The sequence below is a fragment of the Panthera uncia genome, chromosome E1, assembly GCF_023721935.1.
Source record: "Panthera uncia isolate 11264 chromosome E1, Puncia_PCG_1.0, whole genome shotgun sequence".
Classification (NCBI taxonomy): Eukaryota; Metazoa; Chordata; class Mammalia; order Carnivora; family Felidae; genus Panthera; species Panthera uncia.
Window position 1 is genome coordinate 8,324,780 of NC_064814.1, and position 27,725 is coordinate 8,352,504.

Here is a 27,725-nt window from a genome sequence, read left to right on the forward strand (position 1 = left end):
AGGTTGAAGAAATTCAGATGCAATTCACATACTCAGGGAGTCTCTACCACATGCAAAGCATAATGCTGGGTGTTGAGGGGTTATAAAGGTAAGTAATTAACAATACCCCCATCATGTTCATAAGCTTTTAGATATGTGCCTAGGGGACAAGGATGGTGGGAGTAAATGGAAAACAAAACAAGAAGTTATTTGCTAATCTTTTGAGAGGCAAGTAAGTAGAGTAGAGAAGGCAGAAGCCTGGTTTTAGGGATTCAGGAGTGAGCAAGAGGTGAAAAACTAGAGGTTGTGGATTTATGCTGCTTTTAAAATTTGGCCAAAAGAAGAGCAGGGATAAATGACAGCAGGAAAGAGGAACTTTTTTGGTTGTTTTGTTTTCGTTGTAGGAGAGGGTAAATCTGAGCTCATTTTTCCAGCAAATGAGAAAGAACCAATCTAAAAAATAATGGATAGAATCAAGTCCTGGAAAAGGTAGAAGTGGGTTGGATAATACTATTCAAGAATCAGTCTTAGCTAAAAGGCAAAACACTCACTCCTAGGAGTTCAAAGATAAAGGAGGTAAAGATACAGGGTGTTTTTACTTGGAGGGAGAGGAGGGCAAAGCCTTGTGCTGAGAGTAAAGAGCATAGGGTAGGGATTGGTCCAGGGCTTGGAGAAAATGGGGAGTAGAAGTTCAGGGCAGCTAAACTCCCTAAAGAAATACAATAGTCAAGAAAATAAGAATTATTGCTGAGCAGTAAATAATATACAGTGAGAACCAAATCAATCTATTCAACAAGCATTAAACATTAAATGGAGAATTCATGGAGGTATGAAATGGTAAAAGTTACTGGTCCAACTTCATTTTCAGGCTCAGCCCTCCTCTCTCTCTTTGCTGGTATAATGTGAGCCATAGCCTCCAGTCCATAGAAAATCACATATGATCTCTTGCCAAGCAGTCCCGAATCTTTGCTTACCTATCATCCCTGCTGACACCGAGGCCCAGTCCTGAAGACATATCACATTCACAGACACACAGTAAGAGTAAGCATTGCAGTTCTCAAAAATACCTAGGGGTGCTTGGGTGGTTCAATCCGTTAAGCATCCAACTTCGGCTCAGATCATCATCTCATGGTCCGTTGAGTTCGAGCCCCGCATCGTGCTCTGTGCTGACAGCTCAGAGCCTTGAACCTGCTTTGGATTCTGTGTCTCCCTCTCTCTCTGCTCCTCCCCCCACTCATGCTCTGTCTTTCTCTCTCAAGAAATAAAAATAAACATTAAGAAAAAAGATTTTTTAAATATCTTTAGCATATTTTACAAGGCAACTTTCCCCTCTTCAAAATCCCCACGACTCCCCAGAGCCTCTTACTCTCCTGCCCCAGAAGTTTCTCAAACATGCCATTCTGCCCTGTCTCTCTGGATCCTCAACCATGCAAGGTGGAGAGTGCTTCTTTGCTTCTCTGCCCTTTACTGTTGATTGAAGTGACCTCTGTCCTTTCAAACTCCTCTCTCGTTCTCCTCAATCTCCCCGTGCTGCATCACAAACCACCAAGACACTTGTCTGAGGATGGCAGAGCCCTCCTTGGATGGGTGCAGACCTGGGAAGGAACTGAGCCAGTGTAGCCAGACCCTGTTGAGCCCACAGGGGGAATAACAGACTAGGAACACTCATCGTTAAGAACTATTATTTGGTTACACTGCAGTCTCATCATCTCAGTTTATTTTGAGGAGGATTTGAAATCACAATCTGAAATACAAGTTGTGTTTCTGAACCTACCTTTCCTCTTACCTCTGGCCTTATGGAATTATTTGTATTTCCCTAAATCCAGTCTTGTGCCTTCTACCTGGAATGCCCTTCCCAACCTCTCCAGCCACCCGCATTCCACTAATCCTTCAAGGCTCCGCCTAAACTCTTTTCTTCTCAACATGGCTTTCTAGCTGCCCCAACTCATACTCAACATCTCCCTGTCTTGCAGTTTACTTGATCAGTACCTCTATTTTGCTGTTACTTCCATTTGCCTTGCATTATAGTACTTACATGTGCTGGCTTTTCCAATGGATTGTGAGCTCCAGAGGACAGGGGTTGTGTCTTAATTATTTTTATGTATCTTACAGGTTTCAGCATAGATTAGACATTCAGTAAGTGTTTGTCAAATTGAACAAAATATGATTATGTGGTTCGGACTCTCAAATTATGTCAGATCCTAAAAGCCTTCAAAGAACCATGAGATAATAACAGTCTCTTGTTTCACAGTGTTTCTTACTGTGCCACAGAGTGACTGCCTCCCTCTCTCCCCGCTTCCATGGTACCTGGAGGACTTAGACACCAGAAATACTGAGGGTGGAAAGCACTATTCCAGACAGATCCAAGATAAATGTTTACTTCCTTCAATTATATAACTTGTGAGTTCAAAGGCAAATACTGGACAGTACAGTGACACCACAAAGACAAATGAAAGAGACAGGAACTTTAGAAAAGGGAAAAGAGCCAGCCAACAAGGGCATGCTCTATTGTGTGTGCTACAACTCAGGGAAGAGAAAATGGCAGAAAAAAATCAAATCCATGTAAGAGTTTATATCCCTTGGACTACTGAGATATGTTTATGCTGAGATATCAACTATCTGCGATCATCTACATGAAGTGAAAATGCTCATATTTATTTTTTAAGTTTATTTATTTATTTTTAGAGAGAGAGAGAGAATCCCAAGCAGACTCCGCACTGTCAGGTCAGAACCCAATGCGGGGCTCGATCTTACAAACCATGATTATGACCTGAGCCAAAATCAAGAGTACAAAGCTTAACCGACTGAGGCACCCAGGTGCCCTGAATATGTTTATATTTATATGGTGCCTTTTATCCAGAGAAATCCCAACGTACTTTATAAATTATAAATTTGAAAAGGCCTTATGCAATGTCCCTGATGTTGTCCATACCCCAAATCCAGTTCCTAATGGCCAAAGTCTCCTCACCCCCACCATACCACTGAAAATTTTAATATTTTTACCAGGTCACAGTTTTTTGTCTTTAAAAAAAAAATCCTCTATATACCAAAAGTCTACAATTAACACTATTTATCTTCTAGCATATACTGCATTTCTCCTGCCCACCTCCCTTCCCCCACTAACATGGAAAGTGAATTCAATTAGATTTAAGACAAAGAGTAATTGCATTGGAAAATAGAAAAAATATCTCATCCCAGAGTGATTAAGCTCTTTACCTTATAGAGGGAGTTTAACTCCTTGGAGAAAACAGGATCCCATGTAATAAATGAATACAGAGATTTGCTAAATCAAAGTATAGTGTCTTGAATCTAATTCCCTAGTCATCAGTGAGCTCTTTGCTCCAGGAGAAAAGTGTACTCATTCATTATAAGGTGTGTAGGAAATGTAAAATAAAGATCAAGTCAATTAAGGGTTTTACAATTGTATCCTTAGCTATTCTTATTTTTACACTAAGTATCTCAAAATTCAAAACTTGTTCTAAAATCGTGGATTCCTTAAAGCAGATTTAATCATCTGCATTACCAGAATCATTTTGTGCTTTTGGTTATCTTGATTTTGATAACCTTTTCACATACTCAATGTGAATTGGTTCAAGCAGAGCCTGAGTCATTCATGCTACCAAAACCGCTTTGCCAGCAGCTTCTGGCAGCTTACTGGTGCTCATTTTGGAATTTGCAGGAAGATTATAAAGTACCCTAATGTGACAGGTTCTATACAGAGGAAGTCCCAGAACTTGAGATGACCAGTCATTAGGGATGACATATAGGACTTTCATTTGCAACACTCCCTGTTTGAGGTGGGTGGGGATTGTGTTAATTGCACAGAACCTTAAAAGGTAAACATTGGATCATCTGAGAGAATCTGGAGTAAAGAGACAGGTCAAATGTGCACGTCCCGGCTGCAGTTAGCCCTGTGGGGGTGGCTGCTCAAGTTGGAGTGCAGCAGACAGGAAGAGATCTTTCTAGGCAGGGAAATAAGTTCAGGTGCCTTGAACTGAGTAATCTCCCTTCTTGGATTTTTCCCACCTTTTTTATTCAGGCATTTTCGTAACTATCATGTGGTTTGGCTTAAGTAAAACTGCCCAGCTTTCTGAAGCTGGCCTTGTTTTAGTACCTAAGTTCAACTATCTTTTGTAATGGTAAAGTTATATAGGTCCAACCCCATGTATTTCCTGTCTGTGCTCTTTAATAACCAGTAAAATAGATACTACGCATTTTATGTCACATTTAGAAAGACACTAGCCGCACACGGCACGGGCTCAGTTTTGACCTGAGTTTCTCATAGCAGCGTGGATTTTTCTCCTCTGAGTAGTTCCTGGACTGAACCGGATGTTTTTGAGTGTTAGTAAGATTCTACTTTTAAATAGTGGCTGTTCGAATGGGGTGGTAGGATCTGATTTTAAAAGGTAAAGTAAAGGAACAAAAGTTGAATACTTGTCTTCGAAGTTTTGCTCTGTCTCACCATATGATCTTGTTTGTCCCATCCTAACTAGGGATGATGATATCTGTAACTGTTTATAAGGTCATCTATGTCGTTCTTTGAGATCTGCTTGTGAAAGACAGCATATAAGCTAATCCTGATGTTAATACGTCTATATTTTATCCATACCTTATAAACTCTGTTGTACCTAGGACAGATTCATTTATTTACGATATGTCCTTAGTTTGTTACTCTTAGCAAAATTTGTGTCATGATAAATATTTCAGAATAATTACACATGTTTACTGGGGATCAGAGAGATTGATTTATAGATTCAGAATGGAAGAATAAAATAAAACCACCATTTATTTGGATCGTGGAATAAAGTAAGTTTAGAAGTTCTTAGCGAAATGTGTTTAGTTAAATCAACAACAGGGTGGATCACATCCAAAGGAGCATCTGTAATGAAGGAACACAGGGATTTTTTTTTTTTTAATCTGGAAAAGAGTGAGTTAGGAAAATTAATGTCTCTCCTAGCTCCTTAGACAGAGAGTGGTCCTTTCAAGTTTGATGAAGGTCATTTTCAGGACAGTGTAAGAGAGAGGTTACAGTTCAATTTCTACTTGCAGGACTTCAGAAAAGGCAAAAATGGCTCGAATTTCTGAAGCTTCTATGCTTTTTTAAAAATTAAAGCTGATAAAAATGCAAACAATCACCTATGGTCTGAATACTTTATAACAATATTTTTACTTTTCTCCCCCCACCCAAATTAGGAATTTATCACTTTTTCCAAAGACTGGTATGGAGGGAATACCAGCTAACCAAAACACGGTGAATGGGTGCCAGTGTGTACTCCCAGCTGCCCATGTAAATCTTTCTTCACAGTAGGATCTGAACAAAAACACACCACTTAATTGAATAGTTCAAACGCCACTGAGTAGGAAATTTCTGTTAGCCCAGAATATGTGTAAACTTAAAGTAGATATATGTATTCTGGCAGCATACACAGTAATTCTGAAATATCAACAAAATTTAAAGGAATTTTTGCACCCTTACGCCAATTGTGGGTATTACTTGTTTTAGGACTATTAAAAGTGTTACTTTTATACTGTAGCTGTCTTTTTTTAAACAACAACAACAACACCCTTGCTTCATTTTCCTTTTTATTTTTGAGCTGTTTGCAACCCCCTTTTGAATCGTGAGAAACAATGCAATTAATTTTCTCCAGCGCAATCATGCATAGATTTAATAAGCATCCGAAGGTAGGATCCATCTGTAAAGTATGCACTGCATGCTAAATTACTTCTCTTCTGTGGTTTTTTTTCTTTCCAAACCTTAATTAATTGAAGAAAAAAAATGTTTATTAAAGTGGGAACAGGCTGGGCTCTGGCTCTCCGCCTCTGGTTCAAAAGTTCATACAATTCCCTGAAGGCTCATCTGAATGTGTGTGTCTCCTTCTCACAATCTTCCTTTCTCCGTGTCTATAGTCGGGATGAATGCCTAGGAAGGTGTATTATTTTGTTCCCAGGATCAATTTTAATAATCCTAACTTGAGTAAACTAAATTTTTTGTGTGTATGGATTTATATACATTATATATGTTTACATAAGCAGTACATACACACAGACACATAAATGTGCTATTTACCCATTTTCCTATTGCTTACAATAAAATATTGATATGCTTTCAGTGGCATCTTTAAATAGGATGTAGATAGAGAGCAGGAAGTATAATTCTACAGGTGGATCTCAGACAGGAAATTAAAGGAATTATGTATGAAAATAAGATAAGTCTTTATGAATAATTTTAGACCAAAAGAAAAAATATTAAATCTATCCCAAGTAGAAAAATATCTACCTATAAACAGAGAAATGGAAAAAATAAATCATAGGAAGTGACTCACTCCTGTGAGCTGCTCTGGAAACAGAAGACATTTCCTGACCTGCAGTAAGCTTTATGTGACCTAGGTGAAAAAAAGAACAAGTTTATTGTGAAAGAAAAATATTATCTAAGAGACGGACTCAAAATTTTTTCAATTATCTCCATTGCTTACCGAGGATGTCATGATCTTCCTTTTGTTTTTTTCAGAGTATTGCTGCTTTCTCCTTATTATATGCCACAATTTTTAGATATTTTTTAAAAGTAAATACAAAGTTGTCGTTTACATCCAAACTCCTTCTTTCTTTTTTACTTTAAAGTAGGATTAGTGTTCTCCTTTAACACAAACAAGGTTTATACATCCACTTGCAGATTTAGGAGTGTATGTATGGAATCCGAAAGCGGTGCCGAACCTGACCGTGATGTTGCCTGATCAAGCCTACTGCCCTTTGCCCAGTCGCGGCTTGCAGAGCATAATGTCCCCATAAGAGCCTAACGGAGGACTTGGTACAGGTTGTTTCATTTTCTCTTTGGACTCTTGTACAGGGTAACTAAAGCCAGTGGTCTATTAGTCATTTAAATTTTTTGCTTTTTAAAATAGGCATTTAAGTAGGGAAAACCTAAACAACACAGAGGAGCTGTTTTAGTTGATGATAGATGCAGCCTTATTCACGTTAGCCCTTTTATCACGTACATGTCTACCGTCCCGTACTTTTGCCATGTGTCAGTGGAGCCATGGGGACGTTACTGGAAGGAGTTTTGAGGAATCAACATTTCATATTTCCCTCTCAGAGGTCCTGTTCCTACTGTATTATTGACATGTACACATTTGGGCCACATTTGCAAACTTGTATACCAACTTCCGTGGAGGTGGTAATGAAATATGATCACCAAGTAACAATTGTAATTGATGTCTTGGAAACTTGAAGGCTATCATCCCCTATAGTAGGACATCTATTTATGTGCAAAACATACCAGAATCTCCCCACACCCAAAATTCTGTGACTTCTGGAAGAATCTTGCCACTTGCTTTCCAAACAGATTTTGGTTAGACTTCTGTGAAACCCCTGAATCGAATAGCTGTGTGTTTCACAAATTACATGCATGTAAACAACATACCTTTGTAAAGAGGATGTGTGGGCCCTTTCTCCTATATGCTTATGTCTCTGTTGTCGTAGATTGGCGTCCTTTGTGAGCTATTCAGTGACATTTCAGAACCATTTCGCTCTGCAGAAAACCCACAGTTGTGTTTCTTTAGCTGACACTGTGGTACTTGCACTCGAAATTGCTAGTTAGAAAAAAAAAATTGTTGAGGCCGGTGGCTGTAATCAGCGTTGTTGCTGTCTGTTTCCTCAGACTAATAGCAGAGCGATCCGAGTCTGAGAGTTCAAACAGAGGTTATCTTTCCCAGGTAGCATCTCGTCCAACGAGAATTTGATTTTTTTCTATAGGACTTTACTCCATTAGATTAATGAAATTTCAATGAGAGCCTGGCGCCCCCTGAAGCTTTGTTAAGAAAACAAATGGTGATTCTGTAGGTGTGACAGCTTGCTTGGAGAGTTACGAGAAGGTGAATACATCCCCACAATCCAGGCAGCCTGGAACACATTGATCTCTATTTAAAGCACCAATCGGATTTTTGTTAATTATAAATGATTGATCTGCAGTTTTTCCCCCTCTCTCTTCTTATCTGTGTGGTTCCCCCTCCTTTCTCCACTTCTAACTTCTTTGCATGCTGAGTGCAGAGCTTTTTGTTTAAAGGGACAATCATAGAGAGCAAATTATAGCAATACCCAGCAGCGATGCTATTGTGAATGTCATTGTCAGAGCATTCACTGTTCACCCGATTGAGGTGAGCCCTGAAGTCGATTTCAAACTGACTCCATGTTCCCTCTTTACTTGGCTCATTCCTGAAATAAAGAATTATTTTAGTGGAAATAAAGCGTTAGATTCATTAGAATAGTATCATAGATACTACCATTATTATGTTTTAAAATCTGACTTGTGAGCCCTGTGAAGCAAATCCCCAGTATTAACTCTGAACCACAGTGCATACCTTCTACGAACCAGGGTATGATGTGTAACCAGCCAACCCCATGTGAGACAACAGAGTGAGCGAAGGGAATATCTCTGACCTTAAATCTCAATTTATAGGCATTTAGGTGATTAATCCACCTTTTATCACCTTTGTGGAGTGGTTTTTTAATAATGTTTAGAAGCAATACTGTACTCAAAAAACGACACGTATATTATTCCTGATAATTGCTCACCACACATAGTTCTGAAGAGTATAGAAAAATGTCCCCAGCTTCTTTGTGGAACTATCTTTAGTGAAAATATCTGAACATTTAATGCATTTATTTATTGAATCCAAAAGCACATAGTTGTTTATAACATATGCAGGGCATAAAGGAGATAATTTACACAGCTCTTAGGGGACATATTTGTAGAAATTACAGTTTAAAGAGTATGGTTATTAGTGGATTACATTGAAAACCACACTGATTTCACCCTTCTAACTCACGTGTAGGTTTTTATCAACACGTCTTTAAGTTTGAGCCCTTAATTAAGTTTTAGGGCATGTCACATTAGAAAAATGAATTTCCCCCAGTGTTCTTTTTTTTTCTTTTAATTGTCTAAATAATCCATGCAATGCACAAGAAACTTTTGTAGGCCAAGAGTCTTAAAGTAGTTTATAGCTTGCAGTGACACGTTTCTGCAAAATCCTTTAGATTTGAAGAAGTATTGCCTCATTTCTTCAAGTGTCCTGGAACTTGTTCAATTTCCCTGTGAGTTGCTGTATCACTAATTGTATATGATAAACTCTCAATAGTATAAACGCAATACTATAAAGTATAAAAAGGGCAGCAGTATAAAAAGCAGCAGTCTAAAATGGGCAATAACCTTCTGTATAACCTACCATAGTCTCCCCGCACCCCAAATTCTGTGATTTTTTGGGAAGAAGTTCACTATTGCTTCCTAAGCAGGTTCTAAGCTATAATGCTCATCTAAATATGAACGGTGTTCTGACAAAACTTCCTCATGCAGTAATTATTTAACGATCCTGTAAGTACTCTTGGAAAACTAGATTTAAAGTGTTATTTTTGCTGTGTAGTGTTTGTTCCCAGTACTTTAAAATACTAATTTTTTCTCTTTATTACTACTTATTGTTTCTATTGTAATATTTTTTAAATTAGCAAAAGTCATTAAGGCGCATTTGAAAATAACTGTAAGTATGACTTTTAAAACCAGATTTCGAATTAGGCAGAAAAAAGCAATGTGACTTTTTTTAATACAAATATTAGCATATCAGAATAGTTTGTTTATGTCAATATCCAAATAAGTGGCAAACAACATTAAGACATGGGCCATTATGGTAAATTCACCAAGTTATTTTTAAAACATGTTTCCAAAGGACTGATTTTAAAATGTTTTAATTTTATTCCGGTTGTTGTTGTTTGGGTTTGTTTTTTTTTTTAATAGGCTAACTAATGATTTTCATTAGTGTATTTGTAATTTATGTGATCTTAGTAGGTTCTACCAAGGTTAAATAATTTAAGGAAATAAACCCTTATCTGATGTAAGATAGCTAATGAAGTATATTAGATACTTGCCCTATTGCTGTATGAAATGGATCTCCAAAGCTAACAACAGCTTTCTGTGGGAACACAAATCTCTATATAAATATCCAAATGTAGCAAGATGTTGCAAATTTTTAAAGATATGCCATAAAAATAGATTAACGCTAGTATGCAGTCCTGTTCAACTGAATTACAAAGGGATATCATGGGATTGCCAGTGACATTCACATAAATAAAAAATCAATTCTTAATGATGAGGCAGACTTGTTTTAGCGCATTACCCAGGTTAAATGGGAGCACACAAAGACATCAACTCCTATAAGACTAGTGAAATCATTGTATATTAATATGATTTAGGAAGCTACACACCTCGATGGAATAATTGTTATTATATCTATAGAGCCAGATGGCACTTGGTGTAAACAGCCATTGAGCACCTCAAACACAAGTGTGGCAGGTGATCTTTAAGGTGTTCTTCATCCTGCTCATTCATCTTATATCTTATCACTGGAATCTGCGTTACTGTTTGCAAAATGGTTTGATTGCCAGTACGCAATTTTTTCAGAATGATCCTATTGTTCAGTAGGAGTATAGAATATAGAATGTCTTTAGCAGGAGAATGGATGATGCAGAATAGATGACAATAGATGAGGCAGCTACCTGGATTTGTGTGGTTAGGATTGTATTTTTTATAAGAAACAGAACAGAGGGAGTCAAATTTTTTTCCAGCACAGTGACAAAAAAAAAGAAAAAGTAGGGGGGAGGGGTTCCAAAATTAAAAAAAAAAAGAATTTGCAAATTCTCAGTGGAGTAGTGTCAAGTAATTACTGTTATCAAAATAACCTTATAAAGGAAACCAAAAGTTATAAAAATCTCTTCCAAAGTAAGAGAAATCCAAGTTCGGAGCGGGAGTACCTTTTGTTTCTTGTGAAATGTCTTTCTTTGCTTTGAAGGTTTAAATTGACTTCTGTTAACTCTAATTATCCAATTGAAGAAAACTCATTCGTTGCTTCAACAGATATTTATTGGGCACCTACTATGTACTAAGTTCTGTTCTAGGCACTGGGGATACATCAGTGTAAAAACCCTGCCCCCATGGAGTTTACATTCCTCAAGGGTGGCAGTAAATGATATGAGCTGAGCTGAGCTGAGATGAGATATGGGAGAAATGAAATAGGGAAGGGAGACAGTGTGCTAAGATGGACCATAGAAGCATAAGATTTGCCTTTTCCCTCTTAAAAACAGAAAAGTTCATCTTCATCTAGGAATAAGAAAAGAGGCCAGAAAAGTTCGTGTTTATCTTCCAACTTGATTGATCTTGTGAAATTTCTAGTGGGTTGTCTGAAAACACACCGCTGTTACAGCCTCGGCTCAGTGGGCAGGGTTTTAAATAATTGGAGTGAGTTCAGTATAAGTTTAGATTTTCTTGGCCTAAATTTCATAATGTTACATAAGATTTTATGCTTTGGCTTCTTTCCTTTGATAATGACATTAAAAAGCGTATCATCTTGTTTTAAAATAACATATTAAAAAGCATATTATTTAATTTTAAATAATTCTTAAATTGCCCCTTGCTCTACTTTATTTCATCCATATTTTCTGGTTTCTAAATAAATATCAAGGACATAAAACTAGCCTCATATAGGAATCTTTATCATAGTAGATTTAGTCGATTTAGATTTCCAAACATATAAAACAGATTTTCCAAGTGCTAAAATATAGAAAGCCCCTCGAAATTTTGGGATCTCACAAGTTAACCCTTCTGCCCCCTAATGACAAAATTCACCTTAATCCAGAGAATATATTCCCCATCTCACTCCATGGTGCTATTGACTAATTAACTCCTGGATTTTAAACTAATGTTCAGTTCTTCACCAAAAGTCATTTATCATATAATTGCAGCTACACTTTACATGAAACATAGTACCTGCTGTGAAGTATTCCTTTAGGTGAAAAAGTAAAACTCATTGTGTAATATGCATAGTCTTCATTCAGGCTTTTTATTAAATATTAAGAATAAAAAATATAGATGCTTATTACTGCATAGATAAAAACCTGAAAAGATGTGTTCCAAAGTGTTAATAAATAGCCAAAGGTTATAACATAACATTTAGTTTTTGCTTTGCACTTTTCTGTAGTTTTATTTTTTCTACAAAGAACTCACATTCTGTTTGTAATCAAGAAAAAAACTCTCCATATTATTTTCTGAGAGCTAAAGGAGACTAAAAGTTGATATTTTTACTTAACACAAAACCTCACAGCTGGCAAGTATATGCAGATCAGTTCTGCAAATAATAGATAGTAGAAATCAGCAAGCATCAAGATTTAGATAATACCATGAAGTTATCTCTTTTATCTGTTTCTATTCATTGTACTTGAAAAGTGCCATACTGTGCAAAATTTGACCAATTTGTCCTTTTTTTTTTTAATTCCCAAGACATCAAGTTTCTTTAAAAAAAAAAAAAGTAGACTGAGATATTACTGTAGCAACATGCCAGATATACCAAATTTCATAAGGAAACATGTTTTTAATTTCAGGCCTTTGAATGTAGTGTTGCTCATAAGGATGAGTATTTATGAAGGTATAAGAAAAAAAGGGGCTTGAAAACTTTATTTCTTTTAACAGTCAATAATATTTAGCCTATCAGAATGCTTGAATGGATAAACATTCCTACTGTTTTAATTTTGAATATAGATTGTCTCGTGCTGATGGGAAGTATTGTTAATTTTAATAAAATTAACTTTATATTGTTATTTCACCGCTTTATAATAATTTTACATGGCGCCCTGGGGATGCCTTTGTTTTACATTATCAGGTGTCACATTTGCCATTTGGTTGGTACAGCAGCGTTCAGCTTCGCTTCTCCCTTCAATTGCCTGAAGCCACACTCTTCACGTTATATTACAAGTAGCTATATTGCTATACACTGCACAAGTTTATATACTTTTATTTTATATGTATATATCATTTTTGTATTTTCTTAAAATCATTGTTTTGTGCTATTTCCCAGCATTCCTGTTGCTTGCCTTTAGGTAGACACAGTTATGATAACAAGTTGACTGAGACACCTTAGCAATCTGCCTCAAGTACTAACATGTTTAAATTTATTTTCAATCTGATAGTCAACCACACTTTTGATACAATCTAAGCAAGTGCTTCATTGTTTTTGATAAGAGTGAAAACTTATAAATCCATTAAAATATAACTGTTTACACAGAGGGAATTACTGCTATTTTAAAATAAGGGGAAATTGTTGACAACTTCCATAACTCACTGTATGTTGGACAGATCACTCAGAGATAATTAATCAGAACATGTCTCCATTAAATGTTACCAACTTGGCTTAGAGTCTCCCAGGAATTAACAGAAATCAGACAGACTAGCAAATAATCTGTAAGCGAATTGAATACTTGTCAAATTAAGTACCACTGTTAACAAATATACAGTAGTTAAATTAAAGACATACCAGGTTAGTCTTGAATCAGTCCATCTTCTTTACTTTTTACTTTTTTAAAAATGTACATTTATGGCTTAGCTCTAAATTTGAGTTGTCTGCTTTTAAGTCTATTTACATGCTTTATCATGCTGCTATTTAAGGTGTTAAGAGTGCGCTAAAACATTTTGATTAGCTGTGTCAACTATTTATTAAGGACAATTCAAAATATGTATTTTAAAATAGACTTTTCTTTTCCACTTGAGTTTGTGTATATATGTTGATAAGCAAGCTGGTCTCTTGTCTGAGACTTTATGTGCAGATGGCTGGTATTTGGTTGATAAACTAATGATCCCTATAATCTGAGGATCATATAACTAACTGATAACTGATAAATAGACTAACCAATTTAACCCTGTTTTAATAGCGCATAGTCAGAAACTACATAAAAATGAGTACTGAGAAGTTTTTTTTCGTATGCTGTGTATTGGTATTTTTGTTTTTCAGAAATTTCTCCCTTTTTTCTTTCACCAAAATTTCTGTGGCTAATAGGAACTGTGTCTCTGCTTTGAATTATACCACTATTCCACGTTATTAACAATCATATATCACTTCCTTTCACACCTTCAAGCTTAATATTTTGTATACACTCTTTTAGTTAGAATCTTGGAACGAAATATTATATAATAGTCTCGCCTTTATTTCTACTCAATAAATGTAATTACCCTGCCATTCTCCTAAAGTGTAAGCTGCTTATTGGATATATTTTTCATTTTCTGTTATTATTGTGAAATTTGTAGTTTTGGGGGAGGTTGCTGACTACAGGTAGTGAAACGTGGAACCAGGTGGTAAGAGCCACGCCTATGTCCTAGTTATGGCTGGCACAATCTGCCACGTGATGAGGTAATTAAAATCATCTGGCTAGTTAAGATGAACAATATGAAGAGGGATCATTAAAAAAGGGGGGGGGGTCAGTACTTATTAAGCTGATTGAAAGCCAAAAAGAACTCTTGCTCTTGAAGAAGAAGTCAAATATGTGTGTTTGTTATATGGGTGTTACAGGTATTGGTTGTAAATGTTGTGTGCCTGTTGAGTCTTTATGTGGCTTAGATCCACTCAGTAATTCCTAGTTGGCTGTTTGCCTCTGGGCTGAATTCATAGACTTTATCTTTGCTCTTCTAGTTCAAATATTTAGAGATTCTACATGTGCCATTTGAAAAGTCCTATTTATACCACTGCAATGGCAATATTGCAGAGAACTTTCTTGTAAAAATTTAGCAGGACATGGAGAGAATTGGGGGATAAAAATAGTTTGCATAAACTCCATTCTGAGCCGGAATTGAAGGCAAATGACCCACAATGTATACGACAATTTAATGGCTATTAATATATTTCTAAGTTTTTAGAGGAAAATTTATTTGAAAAAGATTTTATGTAGGTAATTTGAATCATGTTTATAAATATTTTACCTGCCTTGAATAGATGATTAGTTTTGTCCAATAACAATTTCAGAGTAGCTAATGTGGCAATATAAATATGAATATTTAGGGGGGCATTTTTCCTTTATATAGGAAATGCATGATTAGTAATGATTTCTATTACAGAAGGTTTTATTATGGCACATTGCTTTATAAAGGAAACGAAGTTAAGTCTGGAGAATTACATAATGAAATCTGGGAGTATGTGGTTTAGGTATAATTACAAAAGTAAAAATGTATAATTTATGTTTGCATAATGCCCTTCATTGGAGGTTGTGAAAATAAGTCTTACGTACTCCAGGCTTCACATCTCTTATATGCCTCCCTATTTAATTGAAACAACTTCCCTACTATGGCCTAGCAATTCTCCCACACGCAAAAATACCTAAAATTCAGCATCATTCAGCATATTCTCTCCATATGGTAATGTGACCAATACCTCGGTTGTCGTTCTTCTCAGTTGTTTGCTTATATAGTTCCTCCTTCCACCAAGCATTTGAAGTAGCTTCCCCTACCTTTTAAAAGATTTTACCCAAACTAAATAACTACCGTCAAAAATTAAAATTGCAATCATTTAGTGAGAGCCCTGTATGTACTAAGCATAGTCCTGGCTGCTTTCCATATAATATCTCATTTTCACTCTCACAGGAGTTCTGTAAACTAGATATTACCACCCCCATTTCACAGATAAGAAAACTAATACTCAGAGAGGTTAAGTAACTTTCCCAAGACCGTACTACTCAGCTGTGGCAAAACAGGAATATTAACTTATGCCCAACTCCAAAAATAGATGCCTGAGAAAATGAAGAACAGAGTAAGCAACAATACCCAGAATTCCTGACTCCTGTTTTCGCCATAAGATTACACTTGGTGGCTATTATGATTTATGATGGAGAACAAAATTAATAATAAAAATGTAGCATTTCTTTAGGGCCAAAGGATCAAAAAGGGTTCATGGGAAATACTGACATATGGGCTCTGTCTGTCTCTCTACACCCAGCATGACCAGCAAAAGGAGTTGGTATTTTGTGAAGGAGAGTGGGTGTTTCATGTAGTCCTACTTAATGATTTTTGCCCTTTTATCTTGTGCTTTTGCTGTCATACCCAAATAAGTCACTGCCAGGACCAACGTCAAGGAGTTTTACCCTACATTTTCTTCTAGGAGTTTTATGGATTCAGTTCTTATATTTAAGTGTTTAATCTATTCAGAGTTAACATGCAAACCATATATCTGATACGGTAATATCCAAAATATATAAAGAACTCATACAAATCATTACAACAACAAAAATCCAATTTGAAAATGGGCAGAGGAACCGAATAGATATTTTTCCAAAGAATATATACAAATGGCCAAGAGGTACACAAACAGGTACTCAACATCACTAACCATCAGGGAAATGCAAATCAAAACAACGAGATATCACCTCACACCTGTGCAAATGGCTACTATCAAAAAGGCCAGCGATAACCAGTGTTAATGAGGATGTTGAAAAAAGGGAACCCAGGTGCACTGTTGGTGGAAATGTAAATTGGTACAGGCACTATGGAAAGCAGTATAGAGGTTCCCTGCAAAATTAAAAATAGAACTGTGATATTACCCAGCAAGCCCACTTCTAGGTATATATCCAAAGGAAATGAAAACAGTATCTTGAAGAGCTATCTGCCCTCCCATATTTATTACAGCATTATTAACAATTGCCAAGATATGAACCTAAGTGTTTGTCAGCGGATGAATGTATCTATATACATACATACATACACACAATGGAATATTATTCAGCCATGAGAAAGAAGAAAATCCTCCCATTTGTAATAGCATGGATGAAACTTGAGGGCATTATACTGATATAAGACATACAGAGAAAGACAAATACTTATATATAATAACATATGTGGAATCTAAAAACATTGAACTTGTAGAAACAGAGAGTAGAACGATGATTACCAGGAGTTGAGGGGGTGGGGTGGGGTGCGGGAGAAATGGAGAGATGTTGATTCAAAGGGTTCAAAGTTCCAGCTAGAAGATGAGTAAAGTCTGGGGTTCTAATGCACAGTATTGTGATTATAGTCAATGAAACTGTATTATATACTTGAAAGTTGCTAAGAAAGTAGATTGCAAATATTCCCACAATAACAACAAGAAAGAAATGGTAATTATGTGACCCGATGGAGGTGTTAGTGAAAGCTATGGTGGTAATCATTTTGTCATATATAAGTGTGTCAAATCAACATGTATACCTTAAACATATGTAATGTTAAATGTCAATTATATCTCTGTAAGTTTGGAAGAAAAAAGAAAGGACAATAGGTGAAAATAAGCTTTCTGTTCCTCTCTTAGACTCACCCTTCCCATCTTACTGCTCATTCAGAAATGGCTCAAATATTTTGCTAGCTGTTCCTTTCCCCATCCCTGACCATCGAGCAAAAAGCCAGAAGAATATTTAAAGATGGCTGTGAAGATTTGGAGAGCTTAGTGAGTGAATATACCAAAAGCATAAAAAATGGTCCTCTCTCTGTGTCACAAGAGGCCTCAGGCTTACCGTGAGAGAACTCTGCATTTAATTGCTTTGTAGGCTAATCCATACCTCCATGTCTTTCAATATGACTTCCATAAATCTCAAGCGACTAAGAATTTCAGTGTGCACTGTCTGGCATCTGATGCTGAAAACTACTGATCGGGTAACCTGAGCGGGGTTTAATGACTACTGTGGGAGAATTTTGTTGAATTGTGAATAAAACCTAAATGCTTTCAGTCTTATCATGTAGATCTGTGCCAGATTCTTTGGCAGCCCATGAAAGCCGGGTCCTCCAAGAGACTTGACTAATGTCCAATTTTCTTTAAGATTTCCAAGTTTATAGAACTCCTAAAATATATACTGGTTGACTCTAGTATAAGGTGAGAATGAAATTGTCACAGAATATCTGCATCCCTGAGTTACTTATAGGAAAGGGACCTGTCAAAAGCAGGTATCTTTTTTTCCCCACAACGTGCCAATTGTGCTTTTCAGAAGCTATTTCTGAACACGGCGATAGAGAATAACTGAACGTAAACATCACCCATGTACTCATACCCAAGCCCCCATCACAGATGACCACCTGAAGAATGGACCGAGCTGCCATTGGCCCACGTGTCTCTGAGTACAAGGAAAGGAACGCCATTTCATAAATCACCTGTGCTAAGACGGCAGACAATGTTTCCTACATGTTCTGACAATGACCCATGAGTGGTCTCTTTCAATGTTTCAAGTTCGCCAGAAAGTTCCTATTTGATATAGAATGTCTTAAAGGACACTGACCTCCACAAATTATTCCTTACCTTTATTAGCAGTTCTGTTGATGACCTACTTTCAAAAACATTATCATGAAGGACCACCTAATTAAAATCAGAACAACTGTAAATGTTTGCCATAAGCAGTGTTGGGTTAATCAGTCAACGGGTTGGTAGTTCCCGCTAGGAGAAGGGGCTGTGTGGGATTTAGCTAAGGAGAAAGAGGAAGCAGGGGGAGAGGTAGAGGGAGGTTTAGGGATGTGGAAAGAGAGGGAGCAGCTGGGTTTTACCTTGAACTGAGTTTAAGCAGGGCTAACAATTGCAAAGTGACTTCCAAGGTATTCAATGTAAAAGGGCCAGACAGAATGGCATCAAAACAGACTGAGTTGTTTAAAAAATGACAGATGAGAGCCTGGGGCATTCACCAGGGAGTTCCACGTGGGAAGGAAGGAAGTAGAGTCTGGTCTCAGGGAAGGAGGGTGGCTAGAATACTAGCTTCTGCCTTGGCTGGAGTTCAAGCCCATGGGCGACCAGCTAGGTACAAGAAGCCCAGACAGAAGGCCCAATTAGGCAGACTGAGAGCACATTGTCCTTGATACCTTACTTACCTACCCTGAGGGACACAGAAGGGAGCAGCAGCTCGTAACCAGCCCTCACCTACAACTGTAGACGAGTGTTCAGGAACCAATGACACCCCACCCCCTGCCTGTCTGCAGATTTCAGCGAGAGTGAAGTATCACTAGTCGGCCAAATCAACAAACATTTGTTCTCACTAGTCAGCCAAATCAACAAACATTTGTGTAGTTCTCCTTGTCCCAAGCCTGCTGCACCTGAAAACAGCAGAGGTCATTACAAGCACCTGGAGTCAAGCTGGGTTTGAAAGAGTTAAATAGGGGCACCCGCATGGCTCAATGGGTTAGGTTCCGACTCTTGATTTCGCTTCAGGTCATGATCTTGTGGGGTTCATGAGTTTGAGCCCCACATCAGGCTCCATGCTGACACTGAGCCTGCTTGGAATCTTCTCTCTTCCTCATTCTCTGCTCCTCCCCCACTCATGCTCTCTCCCTCTAGAAAGGAAGGAAGGAAGGAAGGAAGGAAGGAAGGAAGGAAGGACGGAAGGAAAGAAGGGAGGGAGGAAGGAAGGAAGGAAGGAAGGACGGAAGGAAAGAAGGGAGGGAGGAAGGAAGGAAGGAAGGAAGGAAGGAAAGAAGGGAGGGAGGGAGGAAGGGAGGAAGGAAGGAAGGAAAGAAGGGAGGAAGGGAGGAAGGAAGGAAGGAAGGTTGGTTTAAATAACTTGTCTCAGGCCACAGAGCAAGAGGGAGTTGAACTGTTATTTGATCCAAGCAGTTTGACTCTAGAGTGAATCTGGCTTTAACCCCTAGGTTACACTGCCTCAATCATGTGCACTTAAACGTTAGATAACAATTTTAAGCAGATTTTTCTCTTGGAATACTTTCTCCAGTTCTTCTCTTATAGTTCACCCTCATCACAGCTCACCTCTGTATTCCCTCATCAGTTACATATTTTGTCTAAAAACTCTAAACTCTTTTTCACTGTTTTAAAGCTGCTTTGGGGTTCTCCTCAAGTTGTTAAAGATATGTGACTATTCTGATGACCTTGACAAAACTGTAAGCGCCAAAATGGCCTAGGCCATGTTACTTGCTGTAGTTCGCTTACTTACTGGGGATACAAATAGGAACAGAATCACAACCCTGCTTGCTCTTAAGGAGTTAAGTGCGGTCTCACTCACTCTGCCTAGGGGAGTTAAGAAAAGCTTTCTCCCTGCAAAGTCCTCGGTCCTAGGATCCCAAATATTTGATGGCTTAGATAACTTATTATATTTCATAATTAGTAATATGGAATTCTGAGAGGCAGGGAGAACTTCATTTACCCTTGAACATCTTTTTTTTTTTAATTTTTTTCTTTAACGTTTATTTATTTTTGAGACAGAGAGAGACAGAGCATGAACGGGGGAGGGGCAGAGAGAGAGGGAGACACAGAATCGGAAACAGGCTCCAGGCTCCGAGCCATCAGCCCAGAGCCTGACGTGGGGCTCGAACTCACGGACCGCGAGATTGTGACCTGAGCTGAAGTCGGACGCTTAACCGACTGAGCCACCCAGACGCCCCTCTTTTTTTTTTTTTTTTTTTTTGAGAGAGAGAGAGAGAGAGCATGAGTGGGAGAGGAGCAGAGAGAGACAGAGGGAGAGAGCGAGAACCCCAAGCAGGCTCCACACTGTCACTGCAGAGCCCAATGTGGGGCTTGATCTCATGAAGCTAGAGATTATGACCTGAGCCAAAATCAAGAGCTGGATGCTTAACTAACTGAACCACGTAGGCACCCCTGCTCTTGAACATACTAATGGTGGAATCAGAGCAGGAATCTCTTGACATTAATTATCTATATTTTAGAAACAGCCAATGTGTCTGAGCCAAAACTCTATGGTACTTCTGTGTTTGGATCATATTCTGTCCCTAAAATAGGAGCTTGACTTTACCAAACATCTTGTTAAGTAAAAATGTCATTAGTATATGGCTATTTCAGAGATCTTAAAATACTTGCTTTTTTTAATCTAAATTAAGAAAATAATTTTAAGGAATTACAAAACTGCTAATGATGGATGGATGGTGTTTTATGGTTAATGTTCCCTCAAACGGATGAATTTGCACTCAGCAGAGGAGTACAAAAACTGTGCAGTTTTTCTTGCAGAAAAATAAGAATAGTTTCTTGGTTTGGGCAGCTAAGCTGTCATACTGTGGTTTTGTAATATGTTAGCATCAGAGGTTGCTGATGAAGGATATATGGGAACTGTACTATTTTAGCAACTTTTCTGAAAATATAAAATTATTTCAAAGTTAAAAAGTTAAAAAAAAAAAAGGCATTAATTTGGGTGGAGGTGAGGAGTGAATGGGAGATAGAAGACATAAGATTGACCAAGAGTTGATAATTGTTGAAGTGGGGTGATAAGTCAAGGAAGTTTATTATAGTCCGTATGTTAGTACATGTTTGAAATTTTTATAATAATTTTTTAATCTAATAAAATAAAAAAGAAAGACGTAAGAACAATTATGCACAGTTCAACTTTGGGCAAACAGAAGAATTTTCTAAGTGACATTGTTAGCGGAGACAAACTTGTATCTTATTTATTTACTTACGTATGTATGTATGTATGTAATCTCTACACCCAACATGGGGCTTGAACTCATGACCCTGAGATCGAGAGTCGCATGCTCTTCCAACTGAGCCAGCCAGGTACCCCTAAACTTGTATTATCTTTTGATTTCAGTTTTCTTTGTCATTCTTATCCTTCGGTGCACCAAGAATCAAGTATATGCTTGATTGTAATTTTTTTAATTCTACAATCTATATTCTTAATTACTTTTAGCTGTTATTATTCAGGTTTTCTTTATTGTTATAGTACTAAAAATACATGCCTACAATAGTAAACTAGAAAAAATGTTAAAGTTGTCTTTCTTGTCCATGGACTTTTCGATACTAATATTTCTCTTATAAGTCTATTTTTGGTTTTTGTTTTTCTAAACAATATGGGTGTAAGGTCGCACCATTGGCAGATATTTTTCCACTGTTTATATAATGAATTTATGTTGTTCCAAAGATAATAAGTTATGCTAGATCAACCCTTCTGGGTAAGAGAAGTTTTAAGTGCCATGTTAGAACTTAAGCCATGGACCACCAGATGGTGGCCACAATGTTAATTTATTTTCTAAACCCTCCCTTTAAAGATATCTAAGTCAGGAGGTGCTGGGTTGCTCAGTCAGTTAAGCGTCTGACTTTGGCTCAGGTCATGATCTCACGGCTCATGAGTTTGAGCCTTGTGTCCAGCTTTGTGCTAACAGCTCAGAGCCTGGAGCCTGCTTTGGATTCTTTGTCTCTGTCTCTCTGTGCCCTCCCCTGCTTGAGCTCTGTCTCTTTCTCTCTCTCTCTCTCTCAAAAATAAATAAACATTTTTTTAAAAATCTAAATTAGAGGGTTTCCTTACAAATAAATTTCCTCAATTAGTTTGGGAATACAAAGGCTTTCTTTAAAATACAATTTGAAGACATGTTGCTTTTGACCACTTGCCTAACTCTGTGGTGCTTGATTTGGGGCCAGGCAATTGCTATTTGGAAAGCATTACAGGAACCAGGAGTAGTCAGGAGAACAGGAGAAAAGGGGTGCTGTGGTGATGGCAAATAGCTTTGTGGCTCCTGATTGGGCAACAGTGGAGTGGAGTACTTACAAACGTGGGTTGTGAATCCAGACTGCCTAGGTCTGAACACGGATTCTGCCTTGAGTATTTATAGCAGCTTTATTCACAATAGTCCTAAACCTAGAACAGCTCAAGCATCCATCAACTGATAAACACATAACGTGTGGTATATCCATATACTGAGGGACTGTCTGGCAATAAAAAGTAATTAACTGCTGATACATATAACATGGATGAATCTCAAGAGCTTTATGCTAATCGAAGGAAGCCAGACATAAAAGATTAAATATCATACGATTTCACTTATAGAACACCGCTAAAAAGTCAGATCTATAGATAGAAAAATAGATCAGTGGTTGCCAGGGCCAGGGATGGAGGGAGTATATTGACTGCAAAAAGGCATAAAGCAACTTTTTGGAGTGATGGAAATATTCGATATTTTGATTTACTAAAATGCTTGTACAACTATATATATGTTGTCAAAGTCATCCAACTGTACACTTAGAATTGCATTTTATGTAAATTATGTCTCGATAAAATATTCAGAACCAAATATATAAAATACGTTCATTTACCAGAACCCTTTTTGATTTGTCTGGCTTCCGTGAACAAGCCTATTGTTATTGCTTCAGCTTTAAGGCATGGCTTTCTAGAACTAAGAGATATGTGGGTTCTTTGCCACATGTGTATTCTCATATCTACCTTCTTCTACTAAGACTGTATATAACAACAAGGCTCCAGGGGGATAAAGATAGCAAAAGACATCCTGAGGTAAATACTGGCCTTGGATGACAAACTCCTAGAAGGGATTCAGGAAAAGTGGAGCTGCCCAAGCTACAGAGAGAGGAAGACTCCAGAACAGAGCGTTGGCTGGCCCTCGGAAGGGAGAAGGGGGTGAGGTGACCCTGCTGGGGAAAGGCAAGCTGAGAGAGCAAGATGAAGTGTACCTCTCTAGGTATCACGGCTCTCAAATTAACATGTTTACACATTCATGACACCCACGTGGCTTCAGTTTCTCGGCAGTGGAATTTCTCACATAATTAAGCTTTTAGAAAAAAATTCATTTTTTTGCCATTAAAAAAATGTAACAAATGATCCACATGTATCATTTGGACACAGGTCACATTACCCAGATAATGAACTCTTTCATGTAAAATTTCCAGTAGATTTTTAACATGCAAAAGTCTTCCTCATACGTTATCCCGTATTGATCCGATTGGAGCTGTTAGTGTCTAGTGGATCAATGATCAGCAAACTAAAAAGTCACTTAGTGACTATGACACCCATGGCCGTGTTAGAATCTACTGTGTCAGGAATTCTTGTTTTATTAACTCTGTAATTACCTGTTCAGCTGAACCGGTGAATTTTATTACACATTTTCTTTCACCTGAACGAGACCTTTTGCACTTCTACCGGTGCCCTGAGGATCCACCATTTTTTTTCTGTTCCCTGTCTTTCTCCAGTGGCCTGTGGCTTCACTGCCATCTGTTTAGGCAGACATGTGTGGGAAAGAATGCCACCACCTAGCTTTGGAGGCTGTTCAATGGCCTTGCCCTCCAGCATGGTTGCTTCAGTTGAGACACATTTAGGCCTCCCGAGGAAGAAAGTCGACAGTGCACCTCTGCTTGCTATAGGTATTGGTGCTTTCTCAAAACCAAGGATCACTATGCTATATGGCATGGAAGTTAACAGCATGGGCTTTGGAGGCAGGCCTGGGGCTGCCTCCTGGCTCTACAAGCTAGCAAGTTATGTCAACTCCTCAGTCTTGGTTGCCTTGTGTGTTAGGGGAGGGGATAGGAATAGTCCCTTCCTCATCGTGATGCATGGATGTCTCACCAGCACCCCAGGCTCAACATGCCTCAAATTGTGTTCCCCCTAAAACCTGTAGCTCTGCTACTTTCTTTTGGTAAATGGTGCAATCATCTTTGACTCACTCTTTCATTCACCCCACCCCAACATCCAGCTTTCCACCATATCCAGCATTTCTGCCTCCTAAATGTCTCTCTGATGCATCAGTCATTCTCCATCCGCCATCTCTGCCCTAGCCCAAACCTTTACCACTTCTCATCTGGATTACTAATTGTCCAACTCGACTCCCCAGATTCACTCTTGCCTTCTTTCACTTGTTTTTTTTTAACTAATTTATTTATTTTGAGAGAGAGAGAGAGAGAGAGTGAGTGGGGGAGGGACAGAGACAGAGGGGGAGAAAGAGAATCCCAAGCAGGCTCTGCACTGTCAGCGCAGAGCCCAACATGGGGCTCGAACCCACGAACTGTGAGATCATGACCTGAGCTGAAATCAAGAGTCAGATACACAACTGACTGAGCCACCCAGGTGCCCCTTGGCTTCTTTTAATAGAGACACCATGCTGCCATCATTCAAAGGTTCTTGTTATCCTTAGAATTGGACTCACTGTCATTTACACATCCAAGACTTTGCATGATTTCATTCTTTTCTCCACCCTCATGTCACTCTTCTTGGCTATTGTTGTACCAGTATTTATACATGTAATTAATTTTTTTTTATTTATTCACTCATTATTAACATTTACTGAGCATCTGTTATGAGTCAGGCACAGTGCAAGTGGTGAGAATACAAAATGAATATAGTCTGCTCACTGCCCAAGATAAGCTCAATACCTAATGAGGAAAAGAGATACAAAAAAGTGATTAAAAGTGGTAAATGTAACATGAGAAGTGAGAAGAGAGAGTGATTAGCTTTCTGTTGGCATGTCAGAGAAAGCTTTGCAGTGACAGTGACTGTATCACATCTGGAAGGATAATTAAGAATATCATGTGCATGTATGTAATTTTAAGTCAGATTCTTCATGCCAGAAAATATTTTAGGAATATAATACAAACCCAAAGCATAATTCTTCTTTAGAGTCTGTAGACCTGGGGTGCCTGGGTGCCTCACTTGGTTAAGCATCTGACTTCAGCTCAGGTCATGATCTAGCGATTTGTGAGTTCAGGCCCCACGTCAGGCTCTGCGCTGACAGCTCAGAGCCTGGAGCCTGCTTCAGATGCTATGTCTCCCTCTCTCTCTCTGCCCCTCCCCCACTCATGCTCTGTCTCTCCCTCTATCTCTCAAGGATAAATAAATATTTTTTAAAAATTTAGAGTATGTAGGGGCGCCTGGGTGGCTTGGTCGGTTAAGCGTCCGACTTCAGCTCAGGTCATGATCTCACGGTCCGTGAGTTCGAGCCCCGCGTCGGGCTCTGTGCTGACACCTCGGAGCCTGGAGCCTGCTTCAGATTCTGTGTCTCCCTCTCTCTCTGCCCCTCCCCCACTCATGCTCTGTCTCTCTCTGTCTCAAAAATAAATAAACGTTAAAAAAAAATTTTAAAAAAATTTAGAGTATGTAGATATGCTGGGTAGTTTCCCACATCACTGAGGTTACATATCTAATTACCACTAGCTACTAATTTCTCTTAGAACAAATACAGCTAAGGAAACATCCCCTTCTTTATTCATTGAGTGCTTTTCTATCAACTTTTATTAAAATCTTTCCACTTGTTTAAGTGGCCAATCCAATATCCCCAAATTTCCATTTTCTTGAAACATATATCGGGATTTAGAAATTGGAAAAGCCATTGATTGTAGAATATGGTCAAATCAACCAAAAAAGAAATTAATTCAACATCTTCAGATTTTGAATCTTTTTAAACAGCTGCTTCTTCTTTTTTGTTTAGAGAGAGAGAGAGAGAAAGAGAGAGAGAGAGAGTGAGCACAAGTGGGTTAGGGGCAGAGAAAAAGGGAGAGAGAGATTTAATCCCAAGCAGCCTCCATACTGACATCACGGAGTCCGATGTGGGGTGCAAACTCACAAACCATGAGATCATGACTTGGGCAGAAACCAAGAGTCAGACACTTTAACCAACTGAGCTACCCAGGTGCCCCTTTTTTAAACAGCTTCTTAACAGGAATCTGCATATACTCATCATGTAAATCCAACCTTCTTTAGTAAATTAATTTTAGAACAGAGGAATTAGACTATCTACAAATGACAGAAGTTCTGTCACTTTAAGGTCTTGTGGCCTGCCTAAAGCACAGATTAGGTATAAAATACTAGTTTTCTAGAAATGAAACTTTTTTTTAAATGTCTATTTATTTTTGAGAGAGAGAGAGAGAGAGACAGAGCAAGAGTGGGGGAAGGGCAGAGAGAGAGACACACACAGAATCCAAAGCAGGTTCCAGGCTGTCAGCACAGAGCCCGATGCGGGGCTCGAACTCACAAACTGTGAGATCATAACCTGAGCCAAAGTCAGCCGTTTAACCGACTGAGCCACCCAGGTACCCCTAGAAATGAAACTTTAATACTTAGTTGCTACTGAATGTCCACTTGATAAATTTAAATAACTGTTTCCTTTAAAATTTGGTCTTCTTTTTCTTAACGTTTATTTTTGAGAGAGAGAAAGCACGTGTGAGCATGCATGCACAAATCATGCACATCGAACCCACAAATCATGAGATCATGACCTGAGCCAAAGTCAGATGTGTAACTGACTGAGCCATCCAGGTGCCCTATAAAATTCAGTCTTTTGATTGTATTTTATTTTCCAAACTTTTAGATAATCAAAAGCATTCTCTTAATTAATTTTTGGGAAAAAAATGTATTATTCAATTAAGATAATTTTCATAATATAAAATCAATATTCTTGAAAGAAAAACTTAAATTTCCCTCTGTGCCTTTGTCAACTTACCGGCCATACTATTTTGCAAACATCTCATTGAAGCATTTTTACCATAAAGAAACTAATTCATAACCACAGACACTTATTTCCACTATTAGAGATAATATCCTCTTTTCTGAAGTCTGTCACATAAAGATCTCAACACACTTATTGCGTGAGATATTTTAGCATTCTTATTTTTAAGCCCAGTGTCTAAGATACAGAGAAATGCATGCAACGACTTCAGTCTGTGCTTCTGAAAGAAACATTTATCAATTAAGCAAAATTGAATTGCTTGTTGGATCTCTTAAAGTACTGATGACACCTCAGTTGTGAAGAGCAATGAGAACATTACTCTTCCCTTCTTTCAGCTAAAGAATAAGAAATAAGAAAAGTTATCTGACCCAGAGTGAAGTTGACCTAGAACTCTATAGACTGTTTCATTTGAAATGATTAGGCAAGTACAATGTATGGAGCAAAAGAAATTCAGCTGAAAAATGTAAACCATAAGCTAAGAGACCTTATCATTATAGCAACCTCACCTCTTCTGTTTCCTAATTCTTCCTTAAAATGTGCTTACTGATGTAGACGCTGAAGATATGAAGATGAATAAGACCCAGTCCCTGCCTTCAAGGAACTAATAATCCAATGGAAAACAGATGTGTGCAGCTAACCCTAATCATTGAGATACATGAGTGTTTTTAGCAAAGTGCTAAGTAGAGGGAGAACAAAATAAATTAACTCTGCCCAGAGGAATCAGAGAAGGCTTCATAGAGGAGGTGATACTTAGCTGAATCTTGAA

General features: G+C 38.0%; 1 protein-coding gene and 1 non-coding gene across 3 annotated transcripts in view; one reads left to right on the plus strand and one right to left on the minus strand.

Annotated features, from left to right (window-relative positions):
* The window catches only part of SKAP1 (src kinase associated phosphoprotein 1), a 277,155-nt gene that overhangs the window by 119,736 nt on the left and 129,694 nt on the right, over nucleotides 1–27,725 (plus strand). The gene's annotated exons all lie outside the window — the stretch shown is intronic.
* On the minus strand, nucleotides 21,223–21,295 carry TRNAE-CUC (transfer RNA glutamic acid (anticodon CUC)). Its single transcript has one exon. It is a non-coding gene; the product is annotated as a tRNA-Glu (tRNA).